Source organism: Phaethon aethereus (genome assembly GCF_964289735.1).
Source record: "Phaethon aethereus genome assembly, chromosome: 8".
Lineage (NCBI taxonomy): Eukaryota > Metazoa > Chordata > Aves > Phaethontiformes > Phaethontidae > Phaethon > Phaethon aethereus.
Window position 1 is genome coordinate 7355478 of NC_138584.1, and position 17365 is coordinate 7372842.

The following is a 17365-nucleotide window of genomic DNA, read 5'->3' on the forward strand; positions in this document are numbered from 1 at the left end:
AATCCCCACTGTATATTGGAAGTGAGCCCATTTTTGTACTATATTCAATGCATTTTCTTGCCTGAAGAGTGGGTTTGTACCCCACAAGAAGTTCAGCTGGTTTGCTCTGTTGATGTTGAAAGGCTTTAAAAAGCTATTCCAGGTGGAGAAAGCCTTGAGATTTAAAATAGAGGATGTAGGAAAACCTCCCGTAGACTGATGCAGCTGCAAACCGTGGGGACAGTGTTCATAGCTATCTGCTTTGTAACAGAGGAAGGCTGCTTTCATTGTGGAAATGGTTTCTGTAATACCTGACATGTCAGTCAAGAGTTTATGAATGAGTTACTGAATGATGACATCAAGTATACAAATGGGACACGGAATTGTCTCTGTGGCTTTAATAGTGGAAAAACATGTCACTACGTTTCATTTTTATTCTATTAATAAATCAGTGCATCTTCTACACAGTGTGTTTACTTTTGGCTGTGATATTTGATATTAATACATGTATCCAAGACTTTTTCCACAGGAAGTGATAAATGACAATATCAGATATGTCCTTTGGCAACTTTCTGCTGTGTGAAAGTAAAACCTTGAAAAAAGGCTGTTCCAAAATACGAAAACTTACGAAGAAAAGACATGGCAGGATACAGCTTGGCAGGAATCTTTTCAACTAACAGTGGCCCAAGGCAGCAGTGGAAAATCTCTGCTGATGCCTCCCATACACAGGAGAAAGAGGGATGAAACTGTTTCCTGCAGAAGCCACTCATAATCAGGGCTGATTGAAGTTGGAAAACTCCAAAGTTACATTTGAGATATGTATGAAGCATTGCTCTGTTGCTGATACATCGCATTCCCTGTTATTTTGGTGGAAGACCTGGCCTAGAAGTTGAAGATTTGATTGTATTGTGAGAAAATTGTGACTGACTTCCTTTGCTCTCTCTGCAGTTGCAGAACAGCTTGTAGCAACCTGATTATGGTTTTCAAAACTGGATACCAGTAAGTGCAATAATAATTTAATTGTACCATTCTTGTTTCCATCCTCTGCAGCTGTCCCCAGTTGCTCCTCAAGAGAATCTTAAGTCCTAGTGGATAGGTCTGTTCCTCATTACAGTTGTATTCAGCTCATCAGGGGACATACAGAAGAGCATCTGACAGAAGAGTTGAATTGTAATGGTATTTACAGGATGCACATGCATACCATTTTGCATATAATTTGTGGTTCTCTAGTAGGCTAAAATGTGGTTGAAATAGTCCTACTGATTGCACCTTGTTGTTACGGATAAGATTATTGTTTGAACTTCTCAAGCCAAATAAGGCAAAATATTGTAAGTCCAAAGATCTTTTTGACAACTAGTTAAGAATATGAGTTTCCTAGAAGGAAATAAGTTTATATCCAACAACATTACTTAAAAGCTGAAAAATTCTCATGTGCCATCCTGATAGTGCTGGCACTGTTTCTGCCTGACAGGGAAGACGCTATTGTTAGAATCAGCTGTGTCTGTTCTCTTACAAGTCCCTCAATGAAGTTCTGGCCAGTTCTATCTGTCTTTAACTTCTGAGCTTGCAAAACAAAGTGAACTGGCTGGAAGCCACATGAAACAGCCATATGAAATAACAATAGGCAGCCTAGCATTTGGTTGCTTTCTCTAGACAGGGAGCTTAAGAGTTAAATTGTTTGATCTGAGTTATGAAGCCTTTCTCTGACGTGTGATATAAACCACTACCATGGTGTCAGTTCCACTTTGGAAGTTCGCAAATGTTTTGATGGGTGCCAGTGTGCCGGTTTAACGTTCCCGCTATGCCGGAGCCAAGCAGTCCAGTCATAATTGTAACAACATGTGTGCTGGTCAGAAATGCCAGGAGATGATTTTGGTGCAACAAAAGGGTTGGGTTTTTCCCTTGTTTTTCATTTAAGGAAAGAGAACAGTTGGAATTGAGGCTCTTCAAGCAAAAGCCATTTCTACCTTTGTAGTAGTTGGTGCATCTTACACTGTTTGGCTCTGCTGTCACTGGAGCGCATTGAAGGCAGGTGCACTGCCCACTCAGCTAGTGTGTTGTATCTTCAGAAAAATGGCAAAACTGAAAGTTCTGCATAAATCAAGGACAGGTTGGGTGGGCAGATTTTGAAGGCCTGTTGCAGGTAGAGGTAGAAGTCTGAATGTGAAGCATGCTGGGGTTGAACACCCATGGCAGGGAAAATAGAGCAACGCATGATATCTGACAGTAACACTTTAGGGCTCGTCACAGGGGACTTGCGTTCTCCTGTGGCAATGTAGCCATTTCTGTGTTGGGCCACTGCGTTACCATTATGGGAGGAAGTGGAAAACAGAGTTATGTACCACTGTGAGAATGTTACAAAGCACAATATAATTGTCCATGATGCAGTTTGGCCAGGATGTCAGGATTAACATTTCCCTCCTCTGTCAAGAAATTTTTAAATGAGCACAGATGGTCATGGCTCAGCCTGGGGTTCCCATGGATGTCTCGTGCGTGGTGTAAAACACTTGGACAATCCCCAATCTGACTGTATATCCAGCCAGCTGAAGTTGGGCTCTCAAGAGGTTTCAGCTTAGGGTAGCTGTATGGGGAGAGTCTCAAGTTCTCCATCAACCATTCTTCTTCCTAATACCTTCTGCAATGCAGTGGAGTCTTCCCTTTGAACCTGTATCCCATCTAAACAGAATGAGGAAAAACTAGTATGAGTGAAAAGTTGTGACTGGCCTAGTGTTTGGGGGTACTGTGTTTCCTGACCAGCTTTATTAAGAACATGCTAGAAAGGATTGCGTATGGGAAAGTTACCCTACTCTGGGGTTGTTCTGGAGCCAAAGAAAGGGGCAGAGCACTATTGAATTGCCTCCTGGCCTGGGATTCACTCTCTTCTGCATTTTCTGCTTAGGACAATAGGATCTATAGATTTTTCTGTTCCTAACACCCTTTTCTCAAGGTTCAAACTTGGATCAAAACCCCTGTGATATGAATTGTCCCAAGCTGAGGCCTGATACTTTACCAGATGCCCCTTATGTGGGATCTTTGAGCAGCTGTTGGTCCTGGACCGAGTTTGGTACTTTTGTGTGATTCTGTGTAGACGTAGTGTCTTGGTTCTCTGTGCTCCACTCTCGTGCATGCCATAGATGTGTATAATGGTTCATACAGTTGCTGAGAGCTGGATAAAATTTTTCTGCAGGCCTGATCCAACCCAGAAATTGTATGTTCAACACTTTGGTATTATATCATGGTTCCTTTTCTAATTCAGTGGATATAAGCAGGTGTGGTGTGCAAGGGACAAAGGGTTTTGCCAGTGGCAATGCAAACAGGGTGTAGAGATGTGGGCTGGTATAATAGAAACCACATGCTTGTTAAGTGCCCTATTTAGGCTTGTCTGCATGGTCCTATTAAAGCGAGTGTTGGCTCCTTTGATGGGGCACGAGGCTGGTTTCCTTCATCATTTCCCCTGATTTATGTGCCAGCAGCAAACTTGTTCGGTCAGTGGGGAAAGACCAAGTAACGAGAGAAGCTAGCCAAGCCTCACCCCCTTGGTGTGATAGGACATCAGATCCTTCAAATCCTTGCCTTTGGCAGCCTGTTAGTTACAGGGTTTAAATCATGCCTTTTAAGACACAGGTAGAGACACTAAAAAGCTTGGGCCTTTCTGAATTAGGGCCTGGATTGTGTAGTTAGAGTCATTTTCTCAATTAGCTATACATAAATCAGTATAATGAGGCGCTTGGGAGCACTGGGCAGGTTTAGTACCTTGTCTCTCCAGCCTCTGTCCATACCACTCCCACCTGCTTGTTTGGCTGATTGGCCAGTGATTTTATTTTTCCACGCTGCTAGAGCTGAGCAGTGGGTTTTAATGTCTGAACTGGTTTTCACACCTGGCACATGTGTGCCAGAGGTGAGAACTGGGAGAAATTTCTCTTATAAGTAAGTAAAGCAGCTTTCATGCATGGCAGAGATCTGGCAGTCTCAGCACCTGATGCCACACCATCCTTCAGAGGATGGGGACTGTCCTGTTGAATAGGCAGTGGTGGGTGGTGGCATGAGTGCAGAAAGTCTAGCAGTAGCAGGGATGCCACTGGATGTGATATTGGACTGGAAAGCATGTGTGGAGGCCAGGCGCTGCGTTTGTACTCTAGCACTGGGTAACCAATCCATGACTCCCTTTTCCAGGGGTACACTATGTAGCCCTGTGTTGTTTTCTGGTGACTGCTGGATAATTGAGATGGGACAGGTTGCCCTGCAAGCCCGGTTCAGCCCAGTCCTTTGGTGCAGTGCTGGGATCCATTTGGGCAGATGGTAAGAGAAAAGCTTGGAGCAAAGAATGAAACCTCAAGAGCTGGAATAACCTATTTTGTGCCTTGTGATCCCATGTGAGTGGATACAAATCATCCAGTATGAAAGCTGCAGTGCTAGGAACACCTTTCCAGTCTCTTGCCTCTTGAAGAATGGGGGAGGCCGTGGAAAGATGGCTGAATGAAGGAACAGAATCACTGTTCACCCAGACCATGCAGGGGCTGAGGCTGTGGCCCTCCCAGAGTCTGGTTTTGAGGGTTGGAGCTGAGTAAGACAAAAACACCCAAACCAACCTTAATTGGTCTGTGGGTAATAAAAGTGAAACATGGGTCATAAATAAATCCCTGAATGATGAGCCTCTCTAAGTTTCTCTATGCAGGGTTTCTTGCTTTTCTCTGAAGCAGTTGGCAGTGCTGGTGATGTATCTGAACATGTGATATCTGGTATGATCCTCTCATGTTCTTGTTATCATTGCTGAATCTGACCCTTCAAATGTGTCTCTGACATTTTTGTGCAGTGTGCATTACTGCAGTGAGCAGTAATGGGTCTTTGGGTCTTTGTTCTGGTTTGAGGGCGTTCCCTGATGATGTGGGGCCAAACTGAGCCCAAGATCTCCGTTTGCTTGTTTGTTGGGAAGGCATTGCTCTGAACTCACTGTGGCTTGGGGACTCTCAAACAAATACTGTGATGGGTTTATAACAGAACAGCAGCAGTCAAGGTCTCACGGATGTGCATCAGGACCAGCTCCAAATGCATAATTGCTGGCCTCCTGTTGCTTCTGCATTAGTGCCTAAAAGTTCTGAAGGAGACCCCATTATTTTACATACACAGCTTCCCCCTTCAAAGAGCCAGTAAAGGAGGTGGTAGAACAAAGGGCAGAATCACTCCATGCACTGCAAACTTAGCAATGTCCTAAGGCGTCTGTCTTGCTAGCAGTTGATATCAAGTGAGGCCTTGGCTGCTCTGCAGTCATAAGGTTCACCAGCAACAGAAACAGAATACATGGTAGGTAGCTGAAGGGCAGCTGACCTTCCTGACCATTGCCTCCACATGGCTATCAACCATTGTGTCCACAGGAGAGCTGAAGGGATGGAGAGCCCTGGGAGTCATTCCTAGGCAGCAGATAACAGCAACTCACTGTTGATGTGACTCCTTCGCTAAAGGATGAATCTAGGTATCCTGCAGATGGTGTTTCAGCAAGCCATGTTATCTTGCTTCCTTCCTTTCTCCACGTAGAAGGGTAACTCTTTGCACTACCACAGCCTCAGGAGGTCATGAGCCATCAGCACAGCAAGGGTACCCCACTAGAGATGTTTGTTGGCTGTGTATGGTATGGCTGAAGAGTCACAAATTGGCTATCCCTCAGATTGTTAGTTTGGGCATCAAACTCTGTAAACTCACTGGAGACCCATGCTGTGAGCCTGTGCTGAAGTCTGGGCTGAGTATACTCATGTCTTTGCAGCGTGAGTTAGGTAGAGTGATGCAGCAGTGTCTTTGCAGGCTCGAGTCACTTTTCCCACCACAGTGTAGACAGATCCTCTGTCCCAAGAAAGAGTTAATCCAATTAATCTTCTTCCAAGTTTCCCAATTTGGATCTGGGTTAGTTTTCTGACAATCACCTGAAACCCTGCATCATGTTTTGAGTGGTTCTGTAGCTGTTTAGATGATGACTCTTGTTGCTGGTTGTGCATATTTCATTGTCTGTAGTGCTGGTGACGTCCTAAAGGTTGTGTCACTGGCTTCGCTATCGTGTGAGCTGCAGCTGGTCCCACGTTTTGGTGGTTAGCTTCACGGTAGAGAAGATGATACTATTTGGCATGAGGATGTGCTCTTGAAGAGCCAGGTCCATTCCAGCATTTTTCTAACATGCTTCGCTGATCCTCCAAGAAGAACATCTTGCAGCTGTTTTAAAGAGTCATGCCTGGTTCTCTGCAGGATTTTCTTCTTGCTTCCAGATCTTTTTTTCCCCTGTCTGCTAAAATACCAATTGGTTTTTTTTCTGCGTTCCTCAAATCAAAATATTTAGCAATGGACTTTTCTCCATGACATCCCACTGCATCCCGTAACTACTGTGGAGTGTTCATCCGTCTCACTGACATTACCCAGTTCTGCAGGAAACCAGCGCTGCCAAGCAGGCAGGCTCCTGCTCCTGGACTTGCTCAGCATATCTGGTATTGTCAGTGACAGTCCCTCTGATGCTCTCACTGGGAGAACCTGAGAAGCTACTTCCCTTGGCCTAGCAGTTGCACCAGGTCATGCTTGGACACTCACGATGCTCACTTCTGGCCTTGGCATCCACAAAGCTAAATCTGCATTTCAGAGAATCACAATTTGCTTTTCAAGGCCTAGTCCATTCTCCTCTGTCCTAACTGCCCACAACACTGGAGCCTTTCATTACTCAAACCCTCCCGAGCCACCAATATGTTTTCTTCTTCTGTCCTTCAGCCAGTTTTCCTTCTTCCTCCCAGCAGCAGCCAAAAAACCTCCTGGACCCATCTTTCCTGCAGGCTGGGCAAATAACCAGGGCTCCTCAGGCAGAAGGTGGGTGCGCACAGGGTGGTACTGTAAGTGCTTTGATTCATAGAATTAAAACTCAGTAGGATTAAACTCACAGCCAGTTTCAGAAGCCCAGGTCCTTGCTGTTCTTCCCACTTCTCACAGGCTTTGGGGTTATTCCACGTTCACCGTTACACCCTGAACGCTTGCACTGAGAAATCTCTGCTTTCACCTATTGTGTCTGCGACCCCAGAGGTGGCTGTTTTGAGTTGGTCACCTCTGGAGAGGTGACAGATGGTAACCCATCTAGGCATTCCTGGAGAGAGCCAGAGGGAGACTTCCTGATGGGGGCGAGGCCTGGGGAATGCATTTGGGACAGCTGCCATCCACAAAGACATCAAAGGTGCGAATGGCTTTTATCAAGAGGCAGTAAAACTTTAATCCAAAACCCACTTTAATGTATTTGCCACATATTTAAAAGGGAACTGATTTCAGAAATGCTTTCGAGAGTTTTAAAAATTCTCCTGGACCTGTATCTTGCAACTCTCTCCACTCCGGAAACCTGATGCTTTTGTTTCTGGGATCCCAGATGTTCGGGACTTGCGACTGAGGGGAGAATTAGAACTAAAACCGTTTCTAAACCTCTTGTGAAACATGGGCACAAATAGCTTTTTTCCTAGCTCTAAACCTCTGTTAAACTCTGATTATTTTTTTTATCACAGACCATGCTTACAGCAAATACCACCTCCTCAGTCAGAAAGTGAGACATCTTCCCATTCAGTTGTGAAAAATCCCTCATTTTCAGCTCAGTAAGGCTGCAAGACACTGGCCTTTTGACCTGCTGGGGTGCTTGCCTCTACTCTGAAGCTTCGGGCCAGCCATATTTTGCTGGAAGAAATCTACCTTTAGTGTGGAAAACAGGAGCAATTCCCTGGCAAGATCAGAGAAACTGTATCCTTTCTTGTTTTCTTTCTTTTTTCTTTTTCTGCAGGAGAGTTTAAACATCGCTGCTTTCATTTGGAAAGGGCGAGTGACTTTCCCATGCCGTAATACCCAGCAAGTGTTGAGAGAATGTGGTTACATAAAACCATATTTTTAATCCAACCGACAGACTGTCTTGAGAGCTAAGTGTTTTTTGACAGTTTTTATGCACCTGTTAATTCAAAGCTCTTAACATGTGCCAGTTAAAAAGAGCCAGGCACTAAAACATCCACCCTGTGGACGGCAGGGGCTCAGCTGCACTCCAGAGCACAGGGAATCCAGGCAAGGTAGAAACTTGGCTTCTCTTACAGGACCGACTGGTACACAACTAATTCAACTCATAGCTTTTTTTTCTCTGTCCTGCTTGGCCTTGTAGATTCCTGCTTCTGCTTTGGACCTGAAGAACAGCTGACGTTTCTCTGGGTTTCTTCTGTTTGCTTTTCCCAGCTATCATAGTTATCAGAAGGAAAAGGTGCTAAACATCCTGTCAGGGCTATGTCCTTAAAAGAGATGCACTGAGAGTAACTCCCAGGTTCCTCTGCTAAATTTGTGCCTCCTTGTTTTATAGATAATGGGGATTATAGTCAGTACTGAGGCAGGCATTGGCAAAGCCCAGATGGAAACCTGCCACTCAATCCTCCAGCATGTCTGCTCAGGTATCGCCTCCACAGTCACTCCACGCTCAGAGGGGGTAGGTGGTCTGTTTAGACACAGCCTTGCTATCAGTAACAGAAAGTAAGGGCTGGGAAGTCATCCTCCTATTCTCTAAAATAGCTCTCCACCCCTTCAGTATTATCAAGCTCTTGATTTAGAGATTCTCTCAGGGTCATTTTAAACCTCCATACTCAGATCTTCCCTCTTCCTTCTAGGGCTTTCTCCCCACGCCCTATTTGCTCATATCCCATCTCCACAGAGTTTTGTCTGGCTGTCCACACTGTGGGCCACTTGGTGGCCTCATCCCTGTGGAGAAAAGCTTGAAAACCCAGAACACATCTAACACAAAGGCTCAAGAAAACAGAAGCCAGATACAACAAATATAAGAAAGCTTGAGAATTTTAAATAGTTGCAGGTGCTGAAACACGAGTTTCTGCAGTAGAAATGACCAGCTAACCCTGAAATGAGAGGCCGTTCATTTTTTGTACAAGCCCTAGGCATTTGCGACGGTGCATTTGGGATGTGTTTGTGTGTGAGGTGATGTTAGCATGCCATGCCACTTTCCTGCTGCATAAGCTTAGTCAAGCCTTCATCTGATGATTGCACTGCCTTCAGGAGATGGGGCTGTGGCATCACTAGACCCTTCCTTGATCTCAAGACCAAGAGGGGTGATGACAATCTCTTGTGTTAAGCCCAAACTTTGGGCTTTCAATCAGGGCGCAGAAGAGAGGTGTGTGAAGAACAGGGACAAATGTCCTGTAGGGTTGGAGACATGGGTTGGAGAGGGAGGGGAGTTGGGGTATTGGGGAATTTCAGGTAAGTTGTGGTATCCATTCTGAAATGGAGGCGAATCCAACACTGCTGTCCTAGCTGGGTTACAAGCGAGTAGCAGGTTTGCCTGTGGCAATGGGAGTACCACGAGCTGGCCCTCACCCCAGCTAAAAGGGAGAGTGCTCTCAGAGAACACAAGAGCATGTATTTGGAGGACAGAGGTGCCTTGGCACATCCTGCACGTTGTTGAGCCCTAGCTGAGGAGATCACTGCATGGTGGTCAGTGAAGCAGAAGGGACACAGAGGGCTTGTGTGACAGCTATAGCCGAAGGTGGGAGAAAGCGCTGTTAGGGCCTAGTAATCTTGGGCAGAGAAGGTGTGCTGGATTTGCATGGTACATGATGTAGAGCCTCAGGTTAGTGGGGACCACCTCAAATTACAGCTCCACTAGCCTGGACAGTTGGCTATGAGTGGTCTCTATTGCCAAGAGCAGGTCAAGGGCTAGTTGTCTCCATACACTGCTGGGTGTCATCTCAGAGCTGATGGCTGGATCTCTTCTGCTGGGTCATTTTCTGTAATGGTGCTGAACATGAACATTCTTTCTTGCATCTCTACTAAGACGCATAAATCCCTTTCCCTACAGGCTCCGTTTGTAGGCCTCATTGCTTGAGAGTGGGAAAACTCATCATGAATAACTTGTCAGGACAGTATTAGTATCTCTGAATGCTGCACATGAGCTTGAACTGACGTGAGGGTTTTTTTAAGCAGGAAGCACTAGATGAGGGCTTGTCAGCCAAGCGTCGGAGGGGGCAATAGATGGGGCTAAGATTCCGCATCATTAACACTCAGTCTGTGTATTACAGAATCACCTGGCAGGACAAATAGGATCCAGATCAGGTGTGTGCATACTGTTGCTTTGTGTTGAATTAGCTAGAACATGCTATATAGTGTTTATATTGGCCTCATGTTTTACATTGGCTGCAGGAAGACATATGATACCCCATCTGGCATGAATTCTGTTGGACTAAAGTTACCCCATAACAATTCAGAGGGTAAATTTGACTAGGCAGAGTGGTATACACTGCATCAGTGTTTTGTTGCATGGGGTCACAGCAATTTTAATCCAGTCCTGGGTACCCTCAGTCAAAACTTTCTGTCTTGGTACTGCTTAACTGTGCAGGTGTGTATGATGCTCATGGGGATGTTTCCCTGAAGAAATGTGAGTTCTGCTCCTGCTAGAAGGTTACAGTAGCGTTATTTCTTAGATTCTCATTTCAGTAGCTGCTGTGTGTGGCCTTGACCTGTAGACTATATCTTTTCAGGGTGTACCTTCCAAGCAAGATTAAGGTGCAGGTAGGGTGACCTCCTGTTCTGGAATGACAGAACTGGAAAGGATCTCAAGATGTCCTCTAACTCAAAGCCTCAATCAAACCCACTCTGTCTATCCTGACAGATAATTGTCCAATAGTTTCTGCACCCTCCAGTGATGGAGAATCTGATTCTCAGCAGTAGAAGTTTACCCCAAGGTCTAACTGGAAACTCCACTGCTGCAGTTTAAACCTGGGTCTTCTTGCCCCATTAGCTGTGTTTGAGGAGAACGGTTATTCCTCTTCCCAAGGCACAGCCCTTTCTCTGTTACTCTTTAAAGCATTTGCACAGCAGGCTCTGCAGTGAGACAGGGAGTGAAGTATGCATGGTGGGAAGCATCCAAAACTTCCTCAGATCTGCATTGAGTTTCCAACACTAATCGAGCCATCTGTGATTCATCTTCATGCTTGTGCGTCAACTCATGTAGATATCCTCAGAGCAAGCAAAGCACTGGATCGCTACATGCTCGCATGAACAACAGCACCAGGTTTCGTGGTGGTTGTCCTCATGAGAGGACAGAGCTATGATGCAAGATAAGTTCATAAGAAAACTATGGTGGTTGTTTACTGCTATGTTCAAACTCTGAAACACGCTCAATTTGCAACTACAAGAAAATGGTGAGAGTCGTAATCCTTGCTGAGAGCCTAACTACTTTTGAAAACGAGTTGTCTCTCTTTCCATCTGATTTAAATTTGAGAACTGCTCCATGTCCCAAAGCTGAATGATTTTATCACCTCTTCACCAGCCAGAGTACGTGATGACAGATTTTTTGATCAAACTAAAGAATAACTTTGCTGAGAGATCTCCCAGTTTTCACCCATCTGAGAAGCCCTGTTGTTTGCTTAGAATCTGCTTGCCCTTTAGCTACAAAGTGGCTTGCTATGAGCACAAAACAACTCTTTAGGGCTGGAGAGCAACGGGAGGCTTCAAGACAGCTTCCAGATCAAGCTGGGAGGTAGAAGCTTTTTTCATTCAAGCTCAGAAGATGTGTAATTTTTTTTTTTTTAAGAGTGTGCTAACTGCATTCAGTTAGAAGCATTGTTCATGGGCTAAAATGTCTAAATCTCATTTAAGATGCTAAAATAGTTATATTAATTGTATTGCTTTAAATTGTGCAGAGTAAAATAAAGTGGACCTTTTTTTCTGGCTTGCTCTTCTTTGAAGAACTTCCTGAAAAGCCCTTCCTTGGATCTGTGATCACGCACTGTCTTACAGCCAAAAAGCGCTTGGCAGAAAGGTAATGTGAATGTGACCTTAAACATCAGAAGGCAGCAAAGTACTTGAATGCTGATGCACTTTTCCCAGCTGTTGCTGACAAATTAATTTCCAGGGCAGATGCAATAGCTGATCTATCTTGGACAAAGGTTTTCCTTTCCACAGGCACGTGCAGTAATGAAAACAGCCATTTCCAGTGATACTTTCTGCCCAAGAGTAGATTGGTTGCGGGCTTCACACCCCCTCACTTAAGGTATCTCCGAGTCCAAACTGAACAGCTTGGACTGTTGGCAAAGCTTGGTTTCCTCTGAAATCAAGTGGCATGTTCAGAGTATGGATTGTCCTAAGGATCTTGGGCTGGAATTTCTCACCGTCGGCTATAGAGGGAGCCTTGATGAGTGACTCGCATCTGGAAGGGACTTCAGTACAATAGGAATTGCCCGGTTTAGAAGGAAATTGAGTAGCCAGAGCTGCAGGGAGAGCTGTACTGATCTACTCCTTAGGGCTGCTGGCCAGCCATGTCCTGGGGTGAATGATTGCGACCTGGGTGAATAAAGGATGCTTTGTACTGTGGTCAGATTCAGATACCTGGGGGAGGGGACCAGGGAATGAAGCAATTCTGTTTGTTTTGAACCAAGACAGTCTTAAAAAATGGAAAAAAAAAAAAAACCAAAAAACCCACAACCAAAAAAACCCCAGAAATACTGAGTCAACCTAGGACATGGTGTTTGATCTGAAATACAATGTTCCATTTTACAGTTTAATTTAATTTTTTCTAAAGTCAGGTTTTTCAATAAAACCTCCAAAAGGCTCATTTCAGAAACACCTACATGAAGTCAGCCTCTTTGCTTTGAAAACACTTTGGAATGAAATGTTTTGAAGTTTAAAAAAGAGCCTCCTGTATTAGGCTTGTTGGTTTTGTTTGTTTTTTTGGCAAAAGGTGCTTGTCAAATTCAGCCCAACTTTGTGAATGGTTTATGTCCCTCTGAAATTAAAAGTCTGGTCAAAGTTACTGTTCACTGCCCAAATTCACCCACTGTATCTATGAATCCGCCGAGGGCAAAATGGAGTCTGTGATTCAACACGGAGCTGTTCCACCTCCTTGGAACCAGGGAGGAGAACCCAGGGTGTTTTCATAAAGGAAGCGATTCAGCTCTCGGTAATCAAAACCCAGGTCCTGCTTCCTTTCCAAGGGCATCTGGAGTCCCCTTGCTGCAAGTGGCCAAAATTCCCATTGTCTCCATGAGGGGTTAAAGCACATCCTGCCACCAAATGCAGAAAATAGAAGAGCATGGGAAAAAGTGGCCCAAACCCCTTTTATTTATTTGCTTCCAAGAAAAAATACGAGCACAAGACATGAGGTTTCTTTTCAGGCACTTTCTAATGACTCGGATGATCCAACGAAACAAATGAGAGCAGCCAGGAGAGCGCTCTGCTCCGAAAGGGCAGAGGAATATTTGCCAATGCAGCAGCTCTGCAAACGTGTGAGGCTGTTAAGCCCCTAATCCTATATCTTATTTTTATGAATTTTCACACTAGTGGGATATAATGAATGTTGAGCCCAAAGACATTAATTACTCGGGTCCTTTTTTTGAGAGGAATTTCGATGGAGTGTAACGTTTTAAATTACAAGGTGTGAAATAAACTCTACAAAACTTACAGCTTTAGTGGAGGAACTCCAAAATCAAATAAAAATGCAAAACCGCTGATGAAGTCCAATTTACTGTAAAATGCCCTGGATCATGGTGTTCCAGTAATTTTTTTTTCCCTACATACTTTGGTTAAAATAATTTATATCCGCTGCAGTGTTTATGTACCTTAAGCTTTATTTATTAAAGGATATGTATATTTCAAGCCCAGTTTTAATGAGACATGCTGAAATCTGTAAGGTACAGTGCGACTTTTGTTCTAATCAGCACTAAATCTCTTCTCTTTACTTTTTCTGTGTTGAAAACATTCATGTTGGACGGAAAGAGCCGTGTGTGTATGTGCATGTATATAAATTTCAGATATGTATAAATATATATGTAAAGTAATAAGCAAAATTTATTTCTCTTTTTCTATCGTCAGGGCAAATACTCCATCATTGTTCAGTCTGAGCACTTAAAATCACGGATGGATTTTTATCCTTATTCTTAGAATGGGACAATTACTTCTTTTTTTAGGCAAATTATTTATTTGCCAAAGATTGTGCTTTAGGTTGGCTGAAAATGTTTGTGAATTCACATCAGCTTGACGAACTGTTCTGGCAAAGGAAGAAAAAGGAATCCAAGTGTTTTGGCTTTGTTTTCTAATGAAATGTTTTGAGATTTCGTTTTGAAACAACACCCTTAAACTAAAGTTAACATCAACTAAAAAATACCCCGGAAGCATAGAAACTTCTTAAAATTGGGAATTAAATGGGGCCTTAGGGATGTTCCTTGGGGGAGTTGCTTTGAAACTTTCTTCCTGTGTTTTCATTCTTGCAAGGAAATAGAAAATATTTTTGCTCAGATAGATGAATTTGAAAATTATAATGTTTATGGCTATTTCAGTATAGCATTAGGAGTAAGTTCTAAAAATCCTACTAGGTTTTAGGAACTTAATCAAACTTAAGCCATATTTTCAAGACATTGTAGAAAGCCTGGCTTTCGCTGACACCTCAGGACAAGATAAAAGGTATTCAGCTGCTTAACCTTTACTGATAGTACTGGAAGATGGATATGAAGCTAGTCATGCAAAAGTCCCTTGTAGTGCCTAAACTGCTATTGAAAATGGTATATAGGTTCCTAAATCCCTTTAAATGTAGTACATAGCATGGATATAATAGAAAACGACTCTATTCTGTTACCAAACAGTTTTTGATGAAAAAGAAAAAGTCCACTTCTGCCAATTTGTCTTTCGATTTAATGAAAAAAGGAAATAATAGAAAAATCTTTAGTTTAAAGATGCCCTTAAACAAAGAGGGCAAAAGAAAATCTTTTCTGTTTTTAGAGAAGTGGAAAATCGAAAATTTCTGGTAAAAATCATCTTTGCTAGGCTTTTACCTAAATATCTGTGTTTCAGAGGCTATCTGTAAAGTAGAAAAGGTTTCAGATCTGGTGAACTTGATTTCCTCCCCATGCTTTCCTTTGCACATAGAGCCACTTATTTTTCTGATGAAGTTGAAGACACAAGTTCCCAGCAGAGCAAAGTGAAGTCTGGGTACAGAGGGGGTAGACTTTTCTCTGTTTCGTGGAAAATGTTTGCTTTAGAAGTGAATGCATTTCTCGAAAGCGAACCCCAAAGCCCAGAAATGGCTGACCAAGGAATTTAAAAGGAGAAACACTCAGACTCGGGGAGCAGAGTAATAAAGTACAGGTTTGTTCTGTAACAAATTCCAGTGCTTGCGAGACTTTTTTAGACATATGGAAGTCCATTTAGGAGGAAAATTGGTTGCAGCCGCTGATTCAGAACCTATTGGAATCAGTGGAAACGTTTCCATTGTCTTCTGTCCTGAAGAAATGCTGTTTCTGTCCTTCCTTCCATCCCTAGCCTGCGCTCGCTCTCTGGGCCATATGGATTTCATCTCCCTCAAAGACATGTAAGAGAAGAGGGTTTGGCTGTTTAACGGCATGATGTAGCTATGTGGACAGGAATGGTTGATTTCTACTTGATTGGCTACAAATCAGGTAAGCAACGCCTCGGTTTCAAGCGGCTGGCTTCGGAGGAGTTATCTGGGTGCATCTGGCTCTCCTACCACAGAGCCGAACGTGGCTTTAATCACATCAGCACGCTAATTGTGGCCCTCAAGAAGAGCTTGGAGGAATGAGGGTCTGTGTTTTGACCACTGTCAGATTTTTTTATTGCTGACCATAATTGCTGGGCTGTCCCGGGGAAAGCGCACTGGGTAATTGCTTATCTGGATAGTTCCCCCCCTCCAGCTATTGCAGCTCAGAGACTTTTCTAGCGTTAAACCCAGAGCCAGGCTGCCTGCAGAGGGTGGGCAAACCAAACCCACCAAGAACAGACTTTAAAGGATCGACTCCCATTTCTCTTTCTGCAAGGCAGGCTCCCAAAAACGAGAGCACAGAAGGGGAACGGATGCTCACAGGCACTCCCTGTTCTCATAGGGTATCACCTCCAGATGTACTTGTGATCCCCACCGCTATCTGCCTCCTGCCATTGAGGCCAGGACACGTCCCCACAGAAGGGCTGACAGCCCGCAGAGCAAGCGACGTTGAAGCATTTCAGCCTCTAGAAGAAAACATCGGTATTTTCAGACTGGAGCTAGGTTTGAGAGAGAGCACGAGATCAGATGTGAGATGCAGGACAGAGGTGGTTTTCTGCCTTCAAACAACACCCATTTTACTGGAACGGGTCCGAAAGAGGCCCCCACCAGGCACGCAGAACATGTCAGCAAGCAGCTGAGTGGGGCTCCCGGAATGGGGCTGACACACGGATGCGACAGACTCCTTGCTGGCAGCGGAGGCAGAAACCTGGGGTTTGAGTTTTCTGGAGGAAATCGCAACAAAGCCGTGCACGCACCCAGCAGGCTGAGGACGGAGGGCTGGAGCTCGGCTCCCGCTGCCACCTCAGGCCTGCTGTGTGGCCCAGACAAGTCCCTTCCTTTCACCGTCCCTCGTTCCCTCTGGCTCACGTCGTGCCTTGCCCCACGATGCTCCAGGTCCTTTGGGGTAGTAACTGCCCTGCGCAGAGCACCCACCTCCGCCTCCGGTTCGTAATGACAATCCCAGTGCTACCGGTATCTCCAGCGTAAGCGGACGTACCGACAAGGAAATCTTCCCTGAAACTGATTCTGGGTATCAGCTGGCTCAGTTCCCCTCCGCTCTCCACTGAACTGCAAGTTTTGTGGCAATCTTCTCTGGGTATTCTGGACAATGAATGTGTTTCTTGCCATGTAATTAAATTATCCACTTTAGAAAGAAAAAGATGTGGTTTTGTTCCCATTACAAAAACAAACAAACAAGGATTGATATTTATTACAGGCCAAGGCTACTCAACAAGTGTTTTCTGGAACTCTAATAAATTACTGAAGAAAGTTTACAGCTGAGCCCTAAAGATGGTTTAGTTTTCCAAGTGGCTGGGATGTATTTATTTCCCATTTTCTTAACCCGCAGCATGGTGAACAGCTTAACGTGCTCTTTCCAGAGTTCAGACGGTGTCAGCCCAAACCCATGCTCTTCGCCCCGAAACAGTTAACCGCTTTTTAATTAAAACCACGCCAATTATTCATTTTCAAGTTTTGCATTTATTTTTCCCCGTTTGCACAGCCTACTATTTGGTTTTGCTTCCACTTCATTAAAACAGCTTCCAAACCCCCCCCCCCCCCAAAACCCCCAAAACCAAAACCCTAAAAACCCTAGCCACACACCCAAACCAAACAACACAAGTATCTGGCAAGGAGCCTTTCAACCAAACGGTGTTTTGGATGTCAAGGGCATATCTGTGAAACAAAGGGCCAGGCAGGTTAGTGATGATCGTGCTTCGTGGCATCTGGAAAAAGCCTTGTCCTTTGAATAGCTGGCAAAAAGAAGAGTTGGGCTTGACAGTTAGAAAGAAAGCAGCAATGCGGGAAACCCTGAGAACATCAGTCTCAAGACTGCAGAAGGAGAGGGACGACCGG